This window comes from Pleurodeles waltl, chromosome 4_1, assembly GCF_031143425.1.
Source record: "Pleurodeles waltl isolate 20211129_DDA chromosome 4_1, aPleWal1.hap1.20221129, whole genome shotgun sequence".
NCBI classification, from domain to species: Eukaryota; Metazoa; Chordata; class Amphibia; order Caudata; family Salamandridae; genus Pleurodeles; species Pleurodeles waltl.
In genome coordinates this window covers 344,940,246-344,963,494 of record NC_090442.1, presented here as the reverse complement: position 1 = coordinate 344,963,494, position 23,249 = coordinate 344,940,246, and positions in this window count along the sequence as shown.

The window sequence follows — 23,249 nt, the reverse complement described above, 5'->3', positions numbered from 1 at the left end:
AGGGAGGCAGAACATTCCAGTCACCAGAAGCTTCTCCCATTTGAAAGTGGGCACAATGTATAAATATGGGACCATTAGATCAACTCTTCAGTACATTTCTGGACCCATGGATATTGCTAAACAAGTGGTTTAAGAGCTATACATACAGCAAAATAAGTGGTGTAAGAGCTATGCATACCTGACATCTTTGAAATTGCTTATCTCTGGTTCTATTGATTGGATGTTAGTTTTGGTCTCATATTATTTATTACATTGTACTCTATTTTCTGAATTGGAATATTACTTTTCTTTTACTGACTTTTCACTTTGCTGATGTTTGTCTGTTGCATAAATTATTTGCACATTGCCTTTAAGTGTAAGCACAGATAAATATAGTGACAAGGACTGTGACTGCTGCTTGAGAAGGGCTCACATTCTCCTCAACCCACAATCCAATTTCTCACAATGTGTATGTATGCTTGTGGTATTTCTATAGCACAGATCAACCCAAAAGACCTGTTGAGTTGTACATAGTAAGAACAAGCATAACATCCATAAGTGATAGGAGAAGTAGACAGTCTGTGGACTATAGTTAGGCTTGGGCATAGAATTTTGCTGAGCCAGCGGAGTTTGGGGAATACGGGCACTTTGTGCTATGTAGAGTAACACAGAGTTCCTGAATTCTGCACTGTGGTGTGGAGCGGAGTTTGTTTGAACTCGTAAAATTGGTTTTGGTGCTCTCCTGTAAGTGCCACAATACTCCCGGGCCGCTAGTGAGGGTGAGACTTTGCGTTCACTCACACTGCTTCCAGCCACACCAGCAGCAAAAACAGTGCCCTTCAAGAGCTCAAACTCATTTCTGGAGTAGATTTTCTACTCCAGGTGCATCTAAATCTAGTGAAAAATAGATTTTTGGCTATAAATTTAGTTGAAAAGAGATTTTTGACTAGTTGTCTTCTCCAATGGACTTTACAACTTGTTTTTCAGATTGACAAGCCTTTTTTTTCCAAACAGGAAGGAAGTGTATCAGAGTCTCCAACTTCCTGGTCCCATCCAGAAGGCTTCTCCTAGTGCTCTGTCCATCTCCTGGTCACTTTTCACTTGGATTTTGAAGTAGAAGTATCACTTTCTTTGTCTCCTGGATATACCTTTGGAAATAAGGACTTTGTTTTTGTGAAATCACACAAGTAAGTTCCAAAGCTATTGAATAAGGGTGTTGTTTGTTTGCTTGAGCATGCACCAATATTTCTTTGTACTTCAATTTGATTTTACAAATTTGTAGTGGTGGGTGACCTGGAGTTTTAGTATTGGCCTAGCTATTTACTTTGCATTTCGCATCCCTCTGGATTTGTGTTTCCCAGTCCCATTGAGCAAGGTCTGGGAAAGCTTCCTTGAACAGGTTAACCATAAATCCTCGGGGATCTGTCCCTCATGCCCCTTCAGGAACACCCAGCAAACAAAGATTGTTGTGCCTAAGTTTGCTTTCAAGATCTGTCAGTTTCCACTGGGTATCATCTATCTCGGCTTTCATTGAATCCCTGGTTGCTCCTTGTGACACAGTGTCATCCTCTAATCTAGAGATTCAAGACTCAACCTCCCCTATATGAGCAGCAAACTGAGAGCATGATTTTGCCAACCCCGTATGGCCCCCTGTGTTTTATGGCAGAGTTCTGCGACTTTCAGCCTTCATTTCCTCTCAGTGCTCCAGGATGCTCTGATATATTATTTCCTTGGGAAATTGGGATAGTCATTGGTACCTGAATGGGAAAGAGATTGCGGTCACCTTAAGAGAGAGTGGCAGAGTAGTCCCAGTGCAAGTCTTTCAGAATGACAGATGTTTGTGGGCAGGTAGGTGAGCGGTGAGATAGATTTCTCTTTTTCTTCTTTTTCCTGACTATGGCGGCCGTGCCATCATCGAGTCAGCCATACAACTGGCTGTGTGCTGCGCCTTCACCTGAAGTGGTGGTGGATATGTCGGAGCCTGCTTCTGAGCAGGAGGTTTCCAAAGCAAGACCCTCGTCTGCCAATGGGTCAGATTCCTCATGGCTAGTCAAATTTGACTGATCCGATAGGGAGAAGAACTTGTCCCCTAAATCTTTATCCCGAACCAGCTGCTAATCGGTATCTCATTTGCGGCAGGTTGAATCCCATCATGCGCGTTCTGTGCATTTCCCATTAGCACTACTTGGCCCCGTCTAGTTTCTTATCCGAACATTGAGACGTAGTAACCATGTCCCCTACTGGGCCCTCACCCTCTGTTGTACAAAATCTACAGGGCCCACCGTGGCAAAATCTGGAGGTGGAGGAGTAAGGAAATCTCTCAACGCTTGGGGGTACAGGATCTGCAGTGCCAGCACAGTTATTTATGAAGTTTATAACGGGTTCTGGTGTAGCGGTTAAATCCTCCACCCGTCGCTCAATGTTAATAGAGTGGGACATATTGCCTTTGTTTTGATGCTTTTCGTCAAATATTTCACAAGGGGAGAAGACGCCAGGTTTGCACTGGCTGCTGATTTCCCCTTCACCTTTTCAGAGTGTCCAACCCGAGTGCAGTGACTCTCGTAGGCTTAGGCTCTCCTGAGCCACCAGAGCCACGGGGTTTATTCATCTTCGTCTGTTTCTCCTTCATGGCAGGAGAGGCCGCCCTCACCCCTTTTGGCGGCATCTGCCCAGTACCCTGCTCAAGGCGTCCTGGGATACAATGTAGCCGAAGCAGGAATGCTGCTGGAATCACTGTCAAACTGATGCAAAAGTGTAGCTGGAACAGACTTCCTTCCACCAGTCGCCGGCTCCGGATACTACTGCTCCCCATGGTGAACTCAAAGAGCATGCCGAGGGGCTTTAATTTATTTAGTTTATTTGTAATTGCCTGGTGGGAGGGCAGTTATCTAGCATGGGGGGCTGGTAGCGTGAGGCTGGGGGTTAAGGGCCTGAGAGTGAGGGAGGGAGGCAGCAACCGGCCATCTCACATGGCCGCCATCTTGCTCTTCCATAGTTTCCATGGTTCTAATGAGCAACTAGAGTGCTAACATTCTGAATTTATTTGAAAGTGAGACACATCTGAATGCCATCTTGATGGAATTGAAGTCGAAAACTGAAAGACTTTTCTACTGAGGATACTGTAGTAAATGAGATTAGGGAGTTTCATAACAAATAAGTCTCCCAAGATGGCCACCAGTGAAAAATGATCCCAAATGTAGCACACATACTACCCAAATGTATCCCAACTATAGGCCAATGACAAAAGTCTGCTAAACAATTAGGCCAAGATTTACTCAAAAGTGGTGCAGCGCGGTGCTGCATCAAAATTTGCAGCACTGCTCTGCATCATTTTAGAAACACAGGGATTTGCTGTATTTACTAAAATATGGCACACCCCTGTGTATCCCCCTGCGCCAGCTAAATTTAGTTGCCAGCGCCATCGTAGACATTCTTGCACCATAGTACAAGGGTGTCTGCGTTGAGGGGATTGATTGTTTATGTGCAGGAAGGTGTCCCTTCCTGTACGTAAACAATCAACAACTATGATTTGTTCCTTCTATGTGTGCTAAAGAATTCAGCACACACAAAAGTAGTACATTTTAATTTTTGAATGATTGTTTATGTGCAGGAAGGGACACCTTTCTGCACATAAATATTCATTCATGGCCTTTTGCTCTTTCTATGTGTGCTGCAGAATGCAGCTCACATGGAAAAATGCAAAAATGAGGAGGAATACATGTATTCCTCCTCATTGTGCCATGCTAACACCACCCTGGGGTGATGTTAGTTTTTTGCGCTGCCACAGATTTGCACTTTCTTGTAAATCTCAGGCAGCATCAAAAGCAATTGTGTTGCGGTGGAACACCATCAGCATCACCTATTGCGCACCCCTCTGACACAGAAAACTACGTTGGAGGGGATCATATTTAAAAGGTGGCGTTAAGCCACAAAAAAGGGCATAGCGCTGCCTTCTAAGTGTGACACAATGTATAGCGCCACCAAAGCATCAAAAAAAGTGACACATCGGTGGCACTAGGGCCTTGTAAATCTAGCTCTTAATTTTTTTGTTTTTTTGCAGTTTCATATAGTACATACTTGACCCGAGGGTAGTTGAGTACTTTACATGAGCATCACCTGCATTACAGAAGGACACACTCATTTTGGTTTCAGGCATGGGGAGATTAAGTGATTTGCCCAGAATCACAAGATGTCTAGCTGACATTGAAACTTTAACTTGGTTCCCCAGTTGCAAAGTCTGCAGCTCTGGCTGTAATGCCACATCCTCTCCCCAAAATGAAACACATAATTATGTGATCAACTGGATAATGAAACATAAAGAGAGCAAATAATTAGAAAGTGCTTTGTCAGTATTTGGGAACTCAGAAAATATGCCCTCATTTTAGTTTTTCAGAGCACTAATCATAATTTCTATGTTAATAGGACTTTGTCATTTTTATAATTTCTAAAGGAAATGCTTTAGGCATGGACTAAAATCACTGAGGGCTGGGAGAAGGTCTGAGCATGATGGGCAGGTGAGAGGGGCAGTGGCACCACAACAGACTGTGGAGGTCAGGGGAAAGTGGGGCAGGGACAACAAACCAACCATGCATAATAGGCAGGAGAGTCTCTGGCAATGTAACGGAACATTCAGCTGAAGTTGTGGTGGATATGTCGGAGCCTGCTTCTGAGCAGGAGGTTTCCAAAGCAAGACCCTCTTCTGCCAATGGGTCAGATTCCTCATGGCTAGTCTAATTTGACTCATCCGATAGGGAGAAGAACTTGTCCCCTAACTCTTTATCCCGAACCAGCTGCTAATCGGGCTGGGAGAAGGGTTGAGCATGATGGGCAGGCGAGAGGGGCAGTGGCACCACAACAGACTATGGAGGTCAGGGGAAAGTGGGGCTGAGACAACAAACCAACCATGCAGAATAGGCAGGAGAGTCTCTGGCAATATAACGGCCCATTCAGAGCAAATGGTAGAGGCAGTGGTAGTACAACAATGCATGCCAATAAACCTGATTCAAGAAGGAGACTACAGATGTTTTTCAGCCCAAAGGGGCTTTATTTTATGTCTCTTGCTTAGAATGTCCTATTTTTTAATGTAAGACAATGAGGAAAACCAATTTATTTTTCAAAATCTCCCTCTTACCAAGTTCAAGATGTTGGCAAGTATGGCAAATTGGATCACAGATGGCTGGAAGAATGGGGTAGGGACATGGACTTGGATAAAAGAGAGCAGGAGGGAGATAAGCAGGGGCACCAAACTGGCCTTACAGGGCGGGTGTAAGGGGTTCCAGCAGCACAACGCACTACACAGGGCAAACAAGATGGCAATGTAGCACATCAAACCATGGAAAGCAATAGGGAGGAAACAGAGCCAAGCACATGGGCATTAGAGAGAATAGGGGAAAGACGCAAGGGCAGCAAGCTGAGCATACCAGATAAATAGGGGAACAGTTGCAGCATAACAGACCATGAAGGGCAGGTTGGAGGGGGCAGGGGCACGACAGTGGACCAGACAAGGCAGGAGGGAGGGGATAGAGGCCTGCACATGGAAAATGGAAGGCAGGTGGCAAGGGGGCAGGAGCAGCAAGCTGACCATGGAGTGCAGGCGGGATGGGCACTGGAAGCACTACACACCTTGGAGGGCAACAGCAAGTCTATAATGGCATATACTCAGGGAAGGGAGGGGAGGTGGGAGGGGGTTAGGGGCAGCAAGCAGACCACACATGGCAGATGGATGGGGCTGTGGCAGCACAGAAGACCATGCATGGCAAGCACAACAAAACAAAACAGCCAAAAGCACAACAGCTAAAGTGGGCAAGAGAGAATGGGCAGGGGATGCACAAAGGACCAGGGAGGACAGAAGGGAGGAGTAGGGGTTGGACACAGACAAGAGAGGACAGGGGAAGGGGCTTCAGAACAGACCACACTAGGCAGGCAGGACGAGAAAATGCAGCACAACAGATCATGGAGGTTAGAAGGAAATGGCAGTGAAATGGACCATGGAGGACAGATAGGAGGGGTGAGGGGCATGGAACTCGGACAGGCAGGGAAGAGGTGGCAGGGACAGGTGTCAGCAGGTGGGAGGGGCAGATCAAAAGAACACTCAAAGTAGATAGGAGGAGCAGTGGTAGGTCTATGGAACATGGTGTGCAAAAAGGAGGAAGCAGGGGCATGCACACAGACATCAGAGGGCAAGGAAAGGAGGGTAGGTGCAGCAAGCTAACAGCAGAGGCTAAGCAGGAAGGGATTGGGCTACAAAGGGCATAAAGAGTGAGCAGGGACATCAATCTAAATGGAGGGCTGTAGCAGCACATCGGACCAGGCAGGGCTGGAGAGAGGGGGCTGGTGCATGGACTCGGACAACAGAGGGTAGGGAGACGGTGGAAGTGGCAGCAAGGCAACAGTTCAGGGCAGGCAGGAAGGGCAGAATAATGACCACTCAGGGCTGTAATGAGGAAGCAGGGTCATGAACTTAGAAAATGAATTGCAAGGAGGAATGGGGCAGAAGCAGCAAGCTTTGGTGGGGACAGCACAGTGCCAGGCCAGGTCCTGCGCCCAACCCTCTCACCATGCATTGCGATACGCATCTTACTTAACGTTAAAAAAAAAACTTTCAAATGCACTGAAAAAACAAAGGTTATATGGAGGTTATAGTTAAGAAATATATTTTAAAAAACCTTCGAAATTCACAACAAAAACACTCATGACATCTTCTACAACATCATTGATGATATCACTGTAACATTAGCAGTAAAATTATTGATGACAAAATTGTGCATGGCAGGGGCGCGAGTTATAGTTACCTTAGGTCACAAGTTATAGTTACATGAAACACCTCTAATTAATTTAGTTTTTTAGTGAATATGTATACATATATATTTATATATATAAAATATATATATATATATATATATATATATATATGCTCATTACTTCAATACCTGTCCTTGCTGTATTGTATTGTTCCATATGCATTTAATCAGTGTAATCCTATTCTGAGTTATTACAAAATGAAGCTGCTTGATTTGTCCTTCTCTTCTGTTGTGCACATTCTATTTGATGCTTCACTCGCACAACCTGTGACAAAAACTTTCTGCCAAAACATGTCTGGGGGAAGCCATGTAGTATATAAACTACAATTTCGCACCTTTTGGCTCCTGCTATTACCTGCAGTGCCCACCCTCAGGAGAAAGCTGTTTGCTTTTGCTTGGGAGGAGCTGTAACAGCTCCTGCCAAGCAAGAGAACACACTAGCTATGCTTCCAGCAAGCAGGGGCTGATAAACTGCTCCAGCTTGCTGGAAGCAGTGTTTTTATATTTCCCTGCCCACTGCCATGTGGGCAGGGAAACAGATGAAACAATTTCTCCTGTTTAGATGGAACTGCATTTCTAACAGCCCCCTGCATGAAAAGCAATGCCGGTTCCAGCGGGTGCCAGGGAGCTGGCTGGGACTGCTGGGACCTTCAGACTCCCCCCATGGTCCCCATCAAAGCACATTGGGTGCCCTAGGTGGGTTCAGGGCATCCAGGCACTAAGGACCAATCCCCCTGAATTTGGCCTGTGGAGGGAGGCCACGCAGCCCCATCCCCCTTTTAATAAAGGCCAGGCCCTAGGAGATGCGGTCCCACTGGAAAAAATCACCCTCACCATGCACTGCTAAGTACCCCATATAGTATGTCTCTCATGACATCTTTTAAAACACCATTGATAATATCAATGTAACATTTGTAGTAAAATAATTGATGATATAACTGTGCATGGTGAGGGAGCAAGTTATAGTTACCTTAGGGTCTGTGTTACAGTTACTTGAAATAACTCTAACTAAAGCTGTTGACTTTCAATGTCTTTGTACGTTTGAATGTGAGCCTTTATATGATGTCCCTGTAAACTTTGCTTTTTTCAGTGAATTTCACAGCGGCAGTTGGCCACAAGGACCCAACCTTGCACCATTCACGGCCTTTACCTGCATGCAGCAGGGATTGTCTGCAAGGGCTGGCCTGCAGCTAGTCCCTGCGACCAAACCCCTTAACCACACAACCCTAATTTGCACATGGCCCTTTGGCCGTGCGTGGCGGGAGTTGGCTGCAGCCTATCTCCCTGGGTGTGAGAATGGGTGTAAGAGGGCGTATCTGAGGATGAGAGTGGATGTGAGAGTCTATGTTTGGGTGTGAGAGTGTGTGTTTGAGTGTCTTAGTGGGTATGTCAGTGTCTGCACAGGTCTGTGAGTTGCTGCATGAGGGTGTTAGTGGGTCTGAGAGTGGGTGTGTTCAGAGTTTGAGTGGGTCTGTAAGTGGGTGCATGAGCATCTGAGTGGGTCGGTGAGTGGGTACGTATGGGTCTGAGTGGGGCTGTGAGTAGGTGTATGAGGGTGTGAGTAGGAGAAAGAGATTAAAGGATAAAGAGAGTGAGAGAGAGAGAGAAAGAGAGTGAGAGAGAGAAAATAAAAAGGGAGATAGACAGTTTTTTAGGCTTTGATGGATGATATACTTAGATGATATTTGTACACATAAATACATTTTATTTGTTAATTAAAAACAGTAACATCTCCTTTTAGAATGAGCCTTAAAGATTTTTAGTTGAAAAAAAAAGGAGGGAAACGAGTCTGGCTAGACTCACACCCTCAGCGCTCCATGTGAAGGTCTATGACCTTCACAATTGAGATAGTATTTTTTGGGAATATTTCTTTTTTGCCCTTTATGGGCTATCTGAGACCATGGGGTCATGGAGCCTCAAGTCCTCACCCATGGTCCCTGACTATTTTTTTTAAACTTATTTATTTTGATATATGCCCTGTATGGGCTATGAGGGACCGATGGGGGAGTCTCAGGGTCTCCCTTATGGTTGCATTACTTCAGCAAGCAACTCTGGGCTTGCTGAAGCAGAGCTTTCATCTTTGTTCCCTGCACGCATACCTGCATGCTGGGAATAGAGATGTAAACTCAACTTTCTGACAGTGGAACATGCTTGACAGGTCCAGCTGTCAGAAACAGCTGTCAAAGCTGCAGGCAAGCTACAGCAAACAGCTATCTCCCAGGGATGGCCACCCCAGCGCATTGCAGGAGCTGTCCCTGAGGTGTGGGGGTCCCCATGGCCATCAGTGGCTGCTTGAGAGGGGCCACGTGGCCCTCTCCTACAATTGTAGCCCCAGGGAGGTGGTGGTGCCCAGAGTTTAAGGGGGGGTCAGAAACAGACCCCCTTCACTGTTTTTTTCCTATTTGTCCAGGGGAGGTGGTGGTCCCAAGGCTGTGATGGGGGCCTCCCCTAAGCCAATATTTTTTTTCCTTTTTTCCCTGAGGAGGTGGTGCTAGGGGCAGAGATGGGCCAGGCTGCCTGCTGCAATCCCAATCCTATTAAAGAATGCTCCCCAGGATTTGTCCCCCCAAGGCTTATAAAAGACAAAGCGCTGGAGACCGCTCTTAATTTAAAAAAGAAAATAAATAAATAGATCCATGGATTTGCCATGAATCTGGCAAAAAAAATAAAAAATATGCTTTTTAGCCCTGGGGGCTCCCTCTTGTATCCTACCAGCAGAGCTTAGGGGCCAGGTTGTCTGTACGCTGGCCCTTTTTCTTTTTTTAAACTTTTTTTTTTAGGATCCCAACATGAGATCGGGAGGGGTCTCGAATCCTTCGCGTCCCTATATATACATTGTGTTTTTCCCTTTAACTTCTCAAAAACTACTGAAGGGATTTATACCAAAACAAAACAAGGTTGGTTTCTGGACCAGGAGCCTCCTTTCTACCAAATTTGGTGTAATTTCGTCCAGTAGTTTTAGCTCTATCACTGTTCAAAATCAAAACAGAAAAATGAACTGGGAAAAAGTGTTTTTGGCCCCACCCCATTTTTCACCGCCCCCCTAGGGCGGATCACCCGAAAACAGACAGCAGCTCATGTGAGCATTTTATTTTCTTAGAAAATGTTGTGAAGATTTGTCAAGCAGCGTCAAAGTTATTAGCAAAACAAAAAAGCATTATTTCTATAGAAACGTGGTCTTAACTATAGCTAACTATAACTACATAGTAGTGACTGTGTATATGTGTGTGTTTGTGTGTCTGTGTATAAATACATATAAATGTATATATATATATATATATATATATATATATATATATATATATATATATAAACAGTTTCAAAGAAAGGGAGCACACTGCCCACACTCCAGCAGCAAAGCATGACCCGAATGCAGTCAAATTCGTAGTCCATTCAAAAAGTAATTAAGTCTTTCACCTCCGTAGGTGCAGCATATATATATATACACATACATACAACACTTGCTGCACCTACGGAGATGAAAGATTATATATATATATATATATATATATATATATATATATATATATACTATACACACACACACCCTAATATCCTTTTTTGGAACATTTAATGAACACTCTTCAAATGGCACCAACGTTGTTAGCAAATTTAAAGAAACATTTCTTAGAATAACTAGGTCACCTCTGGGTAGGTATTGTTAGGTCTGTGTTTCAATAGTAAATGGCTTTGTTAGTTTGCTAATAACTTTTGCACCATTTGATGAATCTTAACAATATTATTTTTTTAAGTGTTCTTTGGTTAGCTTTTCCTAGGAAAATTCAAGGAGATCCATCAAGCGGGGGCCAAGAAAAAGGACAAAATACAAAATTGCCATGCGTTTACAAAATACTTTATATTTTCTAGCGCTTAGAAATCAAAAGTTCCAATCTGAAAATCTAGTCGTACTCGACCTGGGCAAAGTCAAAAGTTGAGGCCGACCGGGATGGAGCCCTGCTTGGCTACACTTAGCGGGAAGCCTGGGTTAAAGTTTTACCTTCACACTTAGTTGTTTTTTTGAAGATGTTATCTCGACTGGGATGAAGTCACAAGTTGAGGCCGACCTCGCTGGAGCCCTCTTCGGATACACGTCACGGGAGGCCTCAATCCAGGTTCTTACCTTCAGACGTAAAAACTTTTTTGGGACGGTAATCTTCTTCTGGGACCAAGTTTAAGGTTGAAGCCGACCTCAATGAGCCCTCCTTGGATACACTGCGCCTTGATCAAACTTGTACCTTCCGACTTAGAAACCTCTTTGAAGCTCTTCTTCCCCAGCGTCCAATGACCCTCCTCAGCAAGTCAATTTTGATGCAACAGTGTTGGATTGGCTTTCCACGAGCCCCAGGTCAAATCCATGAAGTCTATACCTCCGGAGCTTTTCAGCAGGATGAAACGATAAGTCAAGCCGGGTCACGGTCATTATTGGCCACATATGGAGCTTTTTTCCAAAGTTGATCCAAACTTATCCAAACTTCTGGATCTTCTTCCAGAAGTACTTTGAAGGTCCTTTATATGTCAACAACTCACCTCTAGTTTCTAGAGGCTCTGAGTTGCTCTTTGGGAATAAGGACTCCATCACCCAGAATGCACCTGGTTCAAATCCACAAATTACCACTGGCCACTGGTCAGCTGGGCTATTGTTGCAGGAGTTGATGCAGGGGACTCTGGTCAGCTATTTTGTACCTGCAGCTTACATAGTCACTTCTTGGAGTAGTAGAAGCCAGGTAAAGCATTTTTCTTGTTGAAGCACAAAGTGTCCAGCTGGTGCAGTCCTTCTGAGTGCATTGTCCAGGTATAGGCTAGGGGTCCATCAGGGCAGCCCTTCTTCTTCTTGTCTTGTTCCAGGTGGGATCTGAAGTATGGGGCAACCCTGCCATATTTATCCTTGCTCCTGGGGTGGCAAACAATGGGGTGCTCCTGCCCAATCGTCTGCAGGCCACCACCCTCCTGAGTGACCACTTCCTGGGAAGTATGCCAAAATCTATCCCAGAGAGCAACATTCCTCCAAAATCCAAGAAAGCAAAAATTCACGTTTAGATGTGGCTAGATCGGGGACACCCGGTTGTTTGGGGCTGCAGGAATTAGGGAAGATAGAGTTGCTGTCCTAAATGCCCTTCCTCCTTTGAAGTCCAGTTTGGCTGCTCTCCCCCCATCCTGTTCTACCATCAGCAGAGGCAGATTTCCTACCACCAGATGCTCCCTTTCTTTCAGCCCAGGCCACTTCACACCTCATCAAGGCCGCCTGGCTCAGGCTGCCAGAGGCTGGCCAATCAGAGAAGGCCACTACCGAGCTGAAGTTCGTAATTTTCACAAGAGTTCTAAAACTCTTTCCCTGTTCAGGTTATATTAAATTCAACAGTGGCAAGTTGTTGGATTTATTATGACGTTTAATTTGATACTAAACATGTACTCCACTATATTTACACATTACTATGGAAAATAAGACACTATGGGCCAGATGTAGGAAAGGAATTGCAACTCGCAAACGGCAAAAACTGCCGTTTGCGAGTTGCAAATCACATTTTCCTATGCAGAAATGCATTCTGCGAGTCGGACCGACTCGCAAAATGCATTTCAGAATCGCAAATAGGAAGGGGTGTTCCCTTCCTATTTGCGATTCCTAGTGGTATGCAATACCATTTGCGACCGCATATGCGGTCGCAAATGGTGTTGCAGTTACCATCCACTTCAAGTGGATGGTAACCCACTCGCAAATTGGAAGGGGTCCCCATGGGACCCCTTCCAGTTTGTGACTGGACCCAAAAACATTTTTTCAGGGCAGGGAGTGGTCCAAGGGACCACTCCCTGCCCTGAAAAAATACCGAAACTAAAGGTTTCGGTTTTCTTTTTAAGTGCAGCTCGTTTTCCTTTAAGGAAAACGGGCTACACTTAAAAAAAAAAAAACTGCTTTATTTAAAGCAGTCACGAACACGGAGGTCTGCTGACTACAGCAGGCCTCCATGTTTGCGAGTGCCCATAGTCGGTATGGGGCCGCAATTTGCGACCCACCTCATGAATATTCATGAGGTGGGTCATTGCGACCCCATACCGACTTGCAGACGGTGTCTGAGACACCGTTCTGCATAACATTTTGCGACTTGCAAACAGCGAGTCGCCATGACTCGCTATTTGCAAGTCGCAAAATGTTATTTTGCTACATCTGGCCCTATTATTTTAATAAAGTCTCTCCATGTTAACCTATGGAGTCCATTCACTACAATGGGAAAAACTAATTTGTCTATTTTTTCCTCACCAGGGCAATAAAACATCTTTTATAAAGTCCCTGCTTATAGTCACACTGCACCCAACCTTGGGTGCACTTAGAACATACCTTAGAGGTGACCTATATGTAAAAATAAGGTAGCCTAGGACTTTGGAAGTCCTTTTAATTTCAAAGTCGAATTTTGGGTTAACTTTAACTTAAAAGCAGCCAGCAAGGTAGGCCTGCCTTTAAAATGACACTGCGCACCACAGCAGTAAACATATGGGTGTACCTCCTATGCTGGGGCCCCTTAACCTACATGCCCAGAGGCAAGCCCGTCTGCGCCCGTCCGCGCCTGGCCCGCACCCAGCGCCACGACCCCTGGTCCCCAGCTCCCACAAGCCCCGCTGATCCGCTACGACCACACCACCCTCCACGCCCTCAACCCAGGGCGCTCCAAAACCTGCTTCCTAGCTCACCCCAAACGCACCCATGGACCCTTCGCCTGCAACTCCTGCAAACGCATCTTCCACCACGCAACTACCACGACCACAAGCCCACGCGCCATCAACCACCTCAAGTGCATCCTGGTCAACGCTCGTTCCGTCCACAAGCACGCCGTTGAACTTTGGGACCTCCTGGACTCCACAGCCCCGGACGTCGCCTTCATCACGGAGACATGGATGAACGCCTCCTCTGCTCCAGACATCGCTACCGCCATCCCCGAAGGCTACAAGATCTCCAGAAAAGACCGCACCAACCAAGTAGGAGGAGGTGTCGCCATCATCTTCAAAGACTCCATCAGCGTCACCACCTCCACCGAAGACCCCCCCCTCGCCGCTGAACACCTGCATTTTCAGATTCGCACCGACCCAAGGACCACCCTCAGAGGATCCCTCGTCTACCGTCCTCCCGGACCTCGCGCCTCTTTCAGCGACGCCATCGCCGACTTCATCTCCCCGCACGCCCTCGCCTCACCGGACTACATCCTCCTAGGCGACCTCAACTTCCATCTGGAACAAAACAACGACCCCAACACCACCACCCTGCTCGACAACCTCGACAACCTCGGCCTCAAACAACTGGTGAACACCGCCACCCACATCGCCGGACACACGCTCGACCCTATCTTCTCCGCCAGCAAACACGTCTTCTTCAGCCACACCTCTGCCCTACACTGGACCGACCACAGCTGCGTCCACTTCACATTCCGACGCGAGACCTCCCACCTCCGCACTCAACCCATCCCTCGTCGACAGTGGAACAAGATCCCTGAAGAGCAACTCTTCTCCGCTCTCGCCGCCAACCAACCCACCCTCACCACCGACCCCAACGACGCAGCTCTCAACCTCACAAACTGGATCTCCAACTGCGCTGACAACCTTGCTCCCCTCAAACGCACGCATCGACAGACCAACACCAAAAAACCTCTCTGGTTCTCTGACACCCTCAAAGAATCAAAGAAAACTTGTCGTGCCCTTGAGAAGGCCTGGCGCAAGGACCACACCGCTGACAACATGACCGCCCTCAAGAACGCTACACGCGAACACCACCACCTGATCCGCACTGCCAAAAGGAACTTTTTCACCGACAGACTAGACAAAAACAGCCACAACAGCAGAGAACTCTTCAGCATCGTCAAAGAGTTCTCCAACCCCAGCGCCAGCGCCAACGCCGTCACGCCCTCACAGGATTTGTGCGAATCCCTCGCCACTTTCTTCCATCGCAAGATCAGCGACCTCCACGACAGCTTCGGACACCAGACCCAACCATACACCACTGAACCCGCTTCCCCGGACATCACCCTCAACAACTGGACCCACATCAACACGGAAGAAACCAAATCCATCATGAACTCTATCCACTCCGGCGCCCCTTCGGACCCCTGCCCGCACTTCATCTTTAACAAAGCCGACGACATCATCGCCCCGCACCTCCAGACCGTCATCAACTCTTCTTTTTCTTCTGCTACCTTCCCCGAATGCTGGAAGCACGCTGAAGTCAACGCCCTACTAAAGAAACCTACGGCTGACCCAAGCGACCTGAAAAACTTCCGCCCCATCTCTCTTCTACCTTTCCCAGCCAAGGTAATAGAAAAGACCGTCAACAAACAGCTGACCACCTTCCTGGAAGACAACAACCTGCTCGACCCTTCACAAACCGGATTCCGAACCAACCACAGCACGGAAACCGCCCTCATCTCAGTCACAGACGACATCAGAACCCTGATGGACAACGGTGAAACAGTCGCCCTCATTCTCCTCGACCTCTCGGCTGCCTTTGACACCGTCTGTCACCGCACCCTAATCACCCGCCTACGCTCCACCGGGATCCAAGGCCAGGCCCTGGACTGGATCGCCTCCTTCCTCGCTAACCGCTCCCAAAGAGTTTACCTCCCTCCGTTTCGCTCAGAACCCACCAAGATCATCTGCGGCGTACCTCAAGGCTCATCGCTCAGCCCGACACTCTTCAATGTCTACATGAGCCCCCTCGCCGACATCGTACGCAAGCACGACATCATCATCACCTCCTACGCCGACGACACCCAACTTGTACTCTCCCTCACCAAGGACCCCGCCAGCGCCAAGACCAACCTACAAGAGGGTATGAAGGACGTCGCAGATTGGATGAGGCTCAGCCGCCTAAAGCTGAACTCTGAAAAAACGGAAGTCCTCATCCTCGGCAACACCCCGTCCGCCTGGGACGACTCCTGGTGGCCCACGGCCCTCGGCACCGCACCGACCCCCGCAGACCACGCCCGCAACCTCGGCTTCATCTTGGACCCTCTTCTCACCATGACAAGCAAGTCAACGCCGTGTCCTCCGCCTGCTTCCTCACTCTCCGCATGCTCCGCAAGATCTTCCGCTGGATCCCCGCCGACACCAGAAAAACCGTGACCCACGCCCTTGTCACGAGTCGCCTGGACTACGGCAACACCCTCTACGCCGGGACCACCGCCAAACTCCAAAACCGCCTGCAACGCATCCAAAACGCCTCGGCCCGCCTCATCCTCGACGTACCCCGCAACAGCCACATGTCCGCACACCTGAGACACCTGCATTGGCTCCCAGTCAGCAAAAGGATCACCTTCCGTTTTCTCACCCACGCACACAAAGCCCTCCACAACAAGGGACCGGAATACCTCAACAGACGCCTCAGCTTCTACGTCCCCACCCGCCCCCTCCGCTCCGCTGGCCTCGCACTTGCTGCCGTCCCTCGCACCCGCCGCTCCACGGCGGGTGGGAGATCTGTCTCCTTCCTGGCGGCCAAGACCTGGAACTCCCTCCCCACCAGCCTCAGGACCACCCAGGACCACTCCGCTTTCCGGAGACTCCTAAAGACTTGGCTGTTCGAGCAGCGATAACCCCCCCTTTCCCCCCTAGCGCCTTGAGACCCGCACGGGTGAGTAGCGCGCTTTATAAATGTTAATGATTTGATTTGATATACTAGAGACTTATAGGGAGGTTGGTACAGCCATTTATAATTAGCCTAATTAGCATATACCATTTTTGACAGAACACAGGCTCTGGGACTGTTTGTCAGTGCCCGGGGCCCCATCAGAGTCAGAAAACACCGGCATGAGTGAAAAATTGGGGCAAAAAGTTAGGGGGCTTCTGCAATCAGCCCAGTTTTCCAAAAAAAAAGCATTCAGAGGGTAAAGAAAACAACGGTCTCTGCACAACATACAAATATAGTACTATAATTAAAGGGGAATTATAATACAATTTAAAATATTTGAAGTTGAAGAAAAAGAAAACAACTTTAATTAACAATACCTTTCTTTTTCCTTTGGAAAGCCTGATGCAAGGTTTCCATCAGGACCTCCTGCCTCTGGCTCTGCATTGACAACTTAAGAAACTATGGCCCTCATTAGGACATTGGCAGTCCAGGTCTGCCACGCTGGCAGTGGCGGTAACACCGCCGATGGCGTGGAAGTGCTGGACCACCAGATTGTTACCACAGCGGTGAACAGGCCCCCACACCCCCACCACTCCGACATCCATTCATGCACTCACACAGACACTCACAATCACACACATAACCCCCTCCAATCACACAAACGCATGCCTCCATGCCCTCACACACCACTCATCACCCCCTCTCCCCTATCGGACAGGCACTTATCTGTTCTCAGTGGTCATCGGGGAGGGGGCGGGATCCTTGGGGCATGTTCCGCCGCCAGCACCCCATCACCACAACACCGCCACACCTATTACCAACTTGTAATAGGCATGGCGGGGTTGTGATGATGTGGTGGTGCAAGCGGAGCAGCCTCCACTGCACTGCCGACCGCCATTATGGCTGCTGGAAGCTCTCTGACCACATTCTGGCAGAAAGCTGCCAGCAGTCATAATATGGCGGTCGGATGACCGCCATCCCTGGCGGTCTTGTGGCAGGTAGGACTTCGGCAATCTACGTTATGGACCGCCAAAGTCATAATGAGGGCCTATATCTTCCATGCAATTACCTACTCCTTCTGTTTCCAGACCTTACAATAGAATTCTATCTCTTTCCAATTCTTCTGCTTCTGATGTAAAGGAAGTGGAGATGCCTTCTTCTGATCAAAGAGGGAAGTACATTGATAAAATGGATTTGAATGAAACCCTCTTGGGAATCCTTAACAGTATTGTTTTTCCTGTTGAGGAGTCACCTAATACTTCTTTTGAATCTATGTTCAGACAGTTAATTTGTGCTCCTTCCTTGGGCCTTCTTCCTCATAAGCACATACATAATGTGATCCTTAGGCAATGGAATGAGTCTGATTGGAATGATGTTTATAGATTTATATTTCTGGGTTTTACCCACTTAAGGATATGGAGTAATCTATTAAAAAATCAGTTGTAGTTGACACCCTGGTGGCACGTCTGGTTGATGACAGCTCAGAGGTGGAGGATGCTATCCTCAATGATCTAGCAGAAAAGAACTGTGATCCGGCATTAAAAAAACCTACGTTGGATATCCTATAGCTATCATAGTAAACAGTTACAGAACCTAGGCTTCCCCAAAACTAATTTCAGATTCTAAAGAGCTCTCTAATGCCATTGAGGAAGGGTCTGAGTCTTCTGTATTACTTGAGGACATGGGGAAATAGGTTCCTTATCTAACATCTCTTTTGAAGTGATGAAGGCTTCAGCACTTGCATCAGGAACAAAGAATGCTGCCTACAGGAATGTCTTCCAAACGGAGTGGCATACTGTCTTAGCCCAGAGGTTTGCAGTGTGTTCCCTACTTTTTGAGGAAAAGAAACTCTTTGGTCCAGAACTGGAACATGTACTCCATAAACTATTTGAGCACAATTAATATTCTTTCTCTTTAGAACAACTACCCTATACCTCTAATCTTCTGTAAAATCCTTCTTCAGACAACCATCCAACCAACCAGAAGAGCTCCTCAATATCAGTATGCCAATTCAAGAAAACAGCATTGGAAGTTTTGATCAAAAGAGCTAAATCTTTCTGTCATATTACATCCTGACATTTCTAACTATGGCATCTCCAGGTTAAAGAGGTATCAAGTCTTTCATTTGGATGCCAACTGTTCCTGTTCACTCACAGATAGTGGATCCCTGCTAGGTGGCCAAAAATTGTCTTATGATCCAGTGCCATTAACTTCTGCAGCCAAGATGTGTATTCCTGCTGTGTAGGTGTGTGAATCAATAGACCTAGTTTTAAATGTCAGCATAGAGTAAATTTTTACTATTATATTTAAGTTATCAAAAATCTAATTTCACAGTCAAATCAGATTTAGAAAATTAAGTAAGAAATGCATTTGAAGAAATCTGCTAGCATTTTCAGACGCTATGGTATGACCATAAATATTTTATTCTAACCTAAGCCTGTCTGGTAAAAATGTAGCGGGTGCTATATAAAGAAATAGCTTTCATACCAGCAGTCAGTGTGAGGGCACTGTTTTTAAATATGGATGACATATATAGCTCCTTACCTTGTGTGTTTACAGGGTACACTTTGTAGGTGACATAAATAAATAAATAAAAATCGGGTTTTGTAAAAAGTGAAGATACTGTAGTGACTTTAAACTAGAGCTGGGTGAAATCAAAATGACGGTGCTGTTATTCAAGTAATCTGATATCAGGAATTTTACATTACACTTGTCGCTTGGACTTTTCAAAATTAATTTATCATTCCACTTCACGTAATTGCGCTTCATTCGCTGTAAGAATGTTTCACAAATCTGCAATTTGCAATAAATATGAATGCACACGAGCCACAGAATGTGAGAAGCTGTTTGCAGTGCTTTTGAATAAAAATGCCCTCCTGCCACAAAGTGACATAAGGATGCATTTCACACTAATGTATAGTACTAAGTTACTGATTTGCATTTTACATAATTGTGCTTTGACTTTGCTTAATTTTGTGATAATTGTGAGTAATTCGTGAAAGCAAATAGGCAAAGTTTGCACACCTCTACCTTAAACTGCAGCTGACCAACAGCACTGCCTTCCATGCCATACATGCATTTCAAGCTCCATCTACAATGAACGTCTAGGGCTTTAATTAGGCCAAACAAGAAGTTCCAATTGCACATCACAAACACGTTACTATTGTTTAACAGTATAGAGTTCTCCAGTCAACAAAATCAGATAGTACAAAAATGTGAACTACAACAAAGTGATGCAATTTCTTACAGTAACTAAGCCCTTACTTTATTTAACAACATCACTGTATGATAATTCCCTGTTCCTTAGCTCTCCAGACTATGGGGGTGATTCTAAGTCTGGCGGGCGGCGGAGGCCGCCCGCCAGACTTCTCCCTCCAAAATACCGCTCCGCGGTCGGAAGACCGCTGAGGGTATTCTGGGTTTTGCACTGGGCTAGCGGGCGACCGCCAAAAGGCCGCCCGCCAGCCCAGTGCAAAACTACCTTCCCACGAGGACGCCGGCTCCGAATGGAGCCGGCGGAGTGGGAAGGTGCGACGGGTGCAGTGGCACCCGTCGCGAATTTCACTGTCTGCAATGCAGACAGTGAAATACTTTGTGGGGCCCTCTTACGGGGGCCCCTGCAGTGCCCATGCCATTGGCATGGGCACTGCAGGGGCCCCCAGGGGCCCCACGACAACCCATACCGCCATCCTGTTCTTGGCGGGCGAACCGCCAGGAACAGGATGGCGGTATGGGCTGTCAGAATCCCCGTGGCGGCGCAGCGAGCTGCGCCACCATGGAGGATTCAAATGGGCAGCGGAAAACCGGCGGGAGACCGCCGGTTTTCCACCTCTGACCGCGGTCAAACCGCCGCGGTCAGAATGCCCAGCGGGGCACCGCCAGCCTGTTGGCGGTGCCCCCGTCATTTTAGCCCTGGCGGTCTTGGACCGCCAGGGTTAAAATGACCCCCTATGTTATGAAGTAACTTCAAGTGGTGCAGAATGCTGCAGCTAGATTGCTCACTAATCTATCCAGGAAGCTCTCTGCTAAGCCGGCGCTTGTAAAGCTTCATTGGCTGCCCATAAAACAACGTATTCAATTTAAAGCATTATGCCTTGCCCATAAAGCCTTGCATAATAGAGGCCCCGTTTTTCTCCAGCACTCGTTTTCCATTTATACTCGGCCCAGACGTTTGCGCTCCTCTTCCTCCCGCCAAGTATCTATAGCGTGAACTAAGAAATCTTGGGGAGGGAATTCCTTTACTGTGAAATCCGCTCGGCTATGGAACTCCCTCCCTCTTCAGCTTCAACACGAGGCTTCTGAACTTTTATTTAGGAAGAAATTAAAAACTATTCTCTTTGCTGGCAACTCTCTGATTTAATCCTTCTGTTTTATTTCCTCACAAGACCTTTCATGTACCTCAGCGCTGGGAAGCCTTAGGGTAGCTATGCACTCTACACATTTTTTAATTCAAACTCAAACTCTGTCACATCAGTTCTTTGTCCTGTAATCTATTATGATGGAGGGCTCCATTTCTCAAGAATACTGCCTTTGCCATGCTTCTATTTCTTATGAAAATCATTGATTTCACATGTATTACTCAAATTGCTTCAAGTGGTACAGAATACAACTACCATGAAGTACTAATTTATTAAAGTACACCCAATGTCTGGTACTACAGTAATTAGAAGCCAATTAATCTTCCTCAGCGAGGGCACTCAATGGGGAAAAATTTGAAACTACACATTAGCTGATTTGCTTTCTGTCAAATGGCTTGATGGCTAATCCTTGTCCATCATGTTTACCATTAGCCAGGCCTTTTTAGGTCTGGCGTGACAGCAGCTGTCACCAATCATTGTGTGTTGAACTGAAAAAGAGCTTTCAGAATTCTGCTGAGAGAAGTACTTAAGCACTACCCAAATATTTGTTCCTCTGAGTTCAGGTTTGATGGGGATGGAGCTGCATTCTTCCACTGTGGCAGAGATTTCACTAAATATAGCAGGACTGAGTTGTTTATGTTGGCTATTTAATGATCATGGCTACATTTCTGATCTTTTTACTATGAAATCTTATGATATATGTGGTACACAAAATATATTTATTGAAAAGCAAATATCAACATCAATCCACTTAAGTCAAAACTGTTATCCCTCTATAAGAGCATGCACAAAAGAGGTTTGTTACATAGAATCTCACATATTATGGTAGTAGGCAAGAATTTTGGTTTTGGTTACCCGCTGTGACAAACCATGGATATAGAAGATTAGCTCTGTGGGAACTGTTTTTAGGCCCCCTAAGGAGAAATAGTATATGGCTTTGTCATTTAGGCCCTCATTACAACCCTGGCAGTAAATCCCGCTTTTCGCCGTGCTGAAGACCGTCAACATACCGTTGCGGCGGCGGAAATCCACTACAGGTATTACGACCCACATTTCGGAATCCGCCACAATACAGACACCCATACAAGTCCGCCACACCAAAGGTCAGTGATAAACTGCCGATATCAAAACCTACACCGTCACGCCAACAAGAATACGTCCACACTATCACGACCCACGAATCAACGCGGCGGTCTTGCAATCGTGGTAATCCATTGGCGGTACACACCGCCACGCTCAAAATACACACACATTTACAAAACCCAACCACATTGGACAGTTTAAAATACACACACCTGATACACATACACACACCACACCCACACACCCACAACACTATAAAAAACACACCCACATTACCCACATTCCCTTACAACAACATTTTTTGAAAAAGCAGAGAGAGAGAGAATAGCAAACACAACACCAGCATCCACAGGCACACAACACCATCACTCATACAAAATCCACGCACCTCAAACAACACACACCAACACAACACTTCACACAGCACAATAAACAGCACCTCACACATCAACCACACAACATCATGGCACCTCAAAGACACCCCAGGTTTTCAGAGGAGGAGCTCAGGGTCATGGTGGAGGAAATCATCCGGGTAGAGTCACAGCTTTTCAGATCACAGGTGCAGCACACCCCCATTGCTAGGAAGATGGAACTATGGCGGAGAGTCGTGGACAGGGTCAACGCAGTGGGACAGCATCCAAGAACACGGGATGACATCAAGAAGAGGTGGAACAACCTAGGGGGGAAGGCGCGTTCAGTGGTATCCAGACACCAGATTGCTGTACAGAGGGCTGGCGGGGGACCATCACCTCCTCCCCCACAACTAACAACTTGGGAGGGACAAGTCTTGGCAATACTGCAGCCTGAGGGCCTCGCAGAAGTAGCAGGAGGACTGAACTCTGGTAAGTCATATCTTTACTACTATATCCCCTCCACCCCACCTGCATGCCATCACATACCCCCACCCTTACCCTCACTCCCATCACTCCATCATCTCACATATGTCCCACTATCACAACCCACACATCCCAATACCAAGGCCCTGCATGCAACACCTATGCATGGACCACCATCACCAAAGCATGTCCACTACAGATACCCACGCAGACCCCAAACCAACTATCACAAAAGGCCAAACACAATGATTCAAGCACAGGAGTAGAGGGTACCTCACCCAATGCACAAGATGGCACACACAGATACTAAAACTTTGCATTTGCATCCCAATATGACCCATACCAATCGTCACCGGACAGGAGTTGCCAGACATATCCAGTCCCCCCACAGAAGAGTCCCACAGTGATGACAGCAGCTCTGCACAACTGGATCAAGATGACCAGCCCGGCCCATCAGGGACCTCTGGACAGTTGGTTCCCCTGCCACTGTCACAAGCCACCACAGAACCTCCCTCCTCAGGAAACACCACCACAGCACCCACTGCGTCCCCAGGACACGCCAATCAGCAGTGTGTCCACCAATACAGGGAAC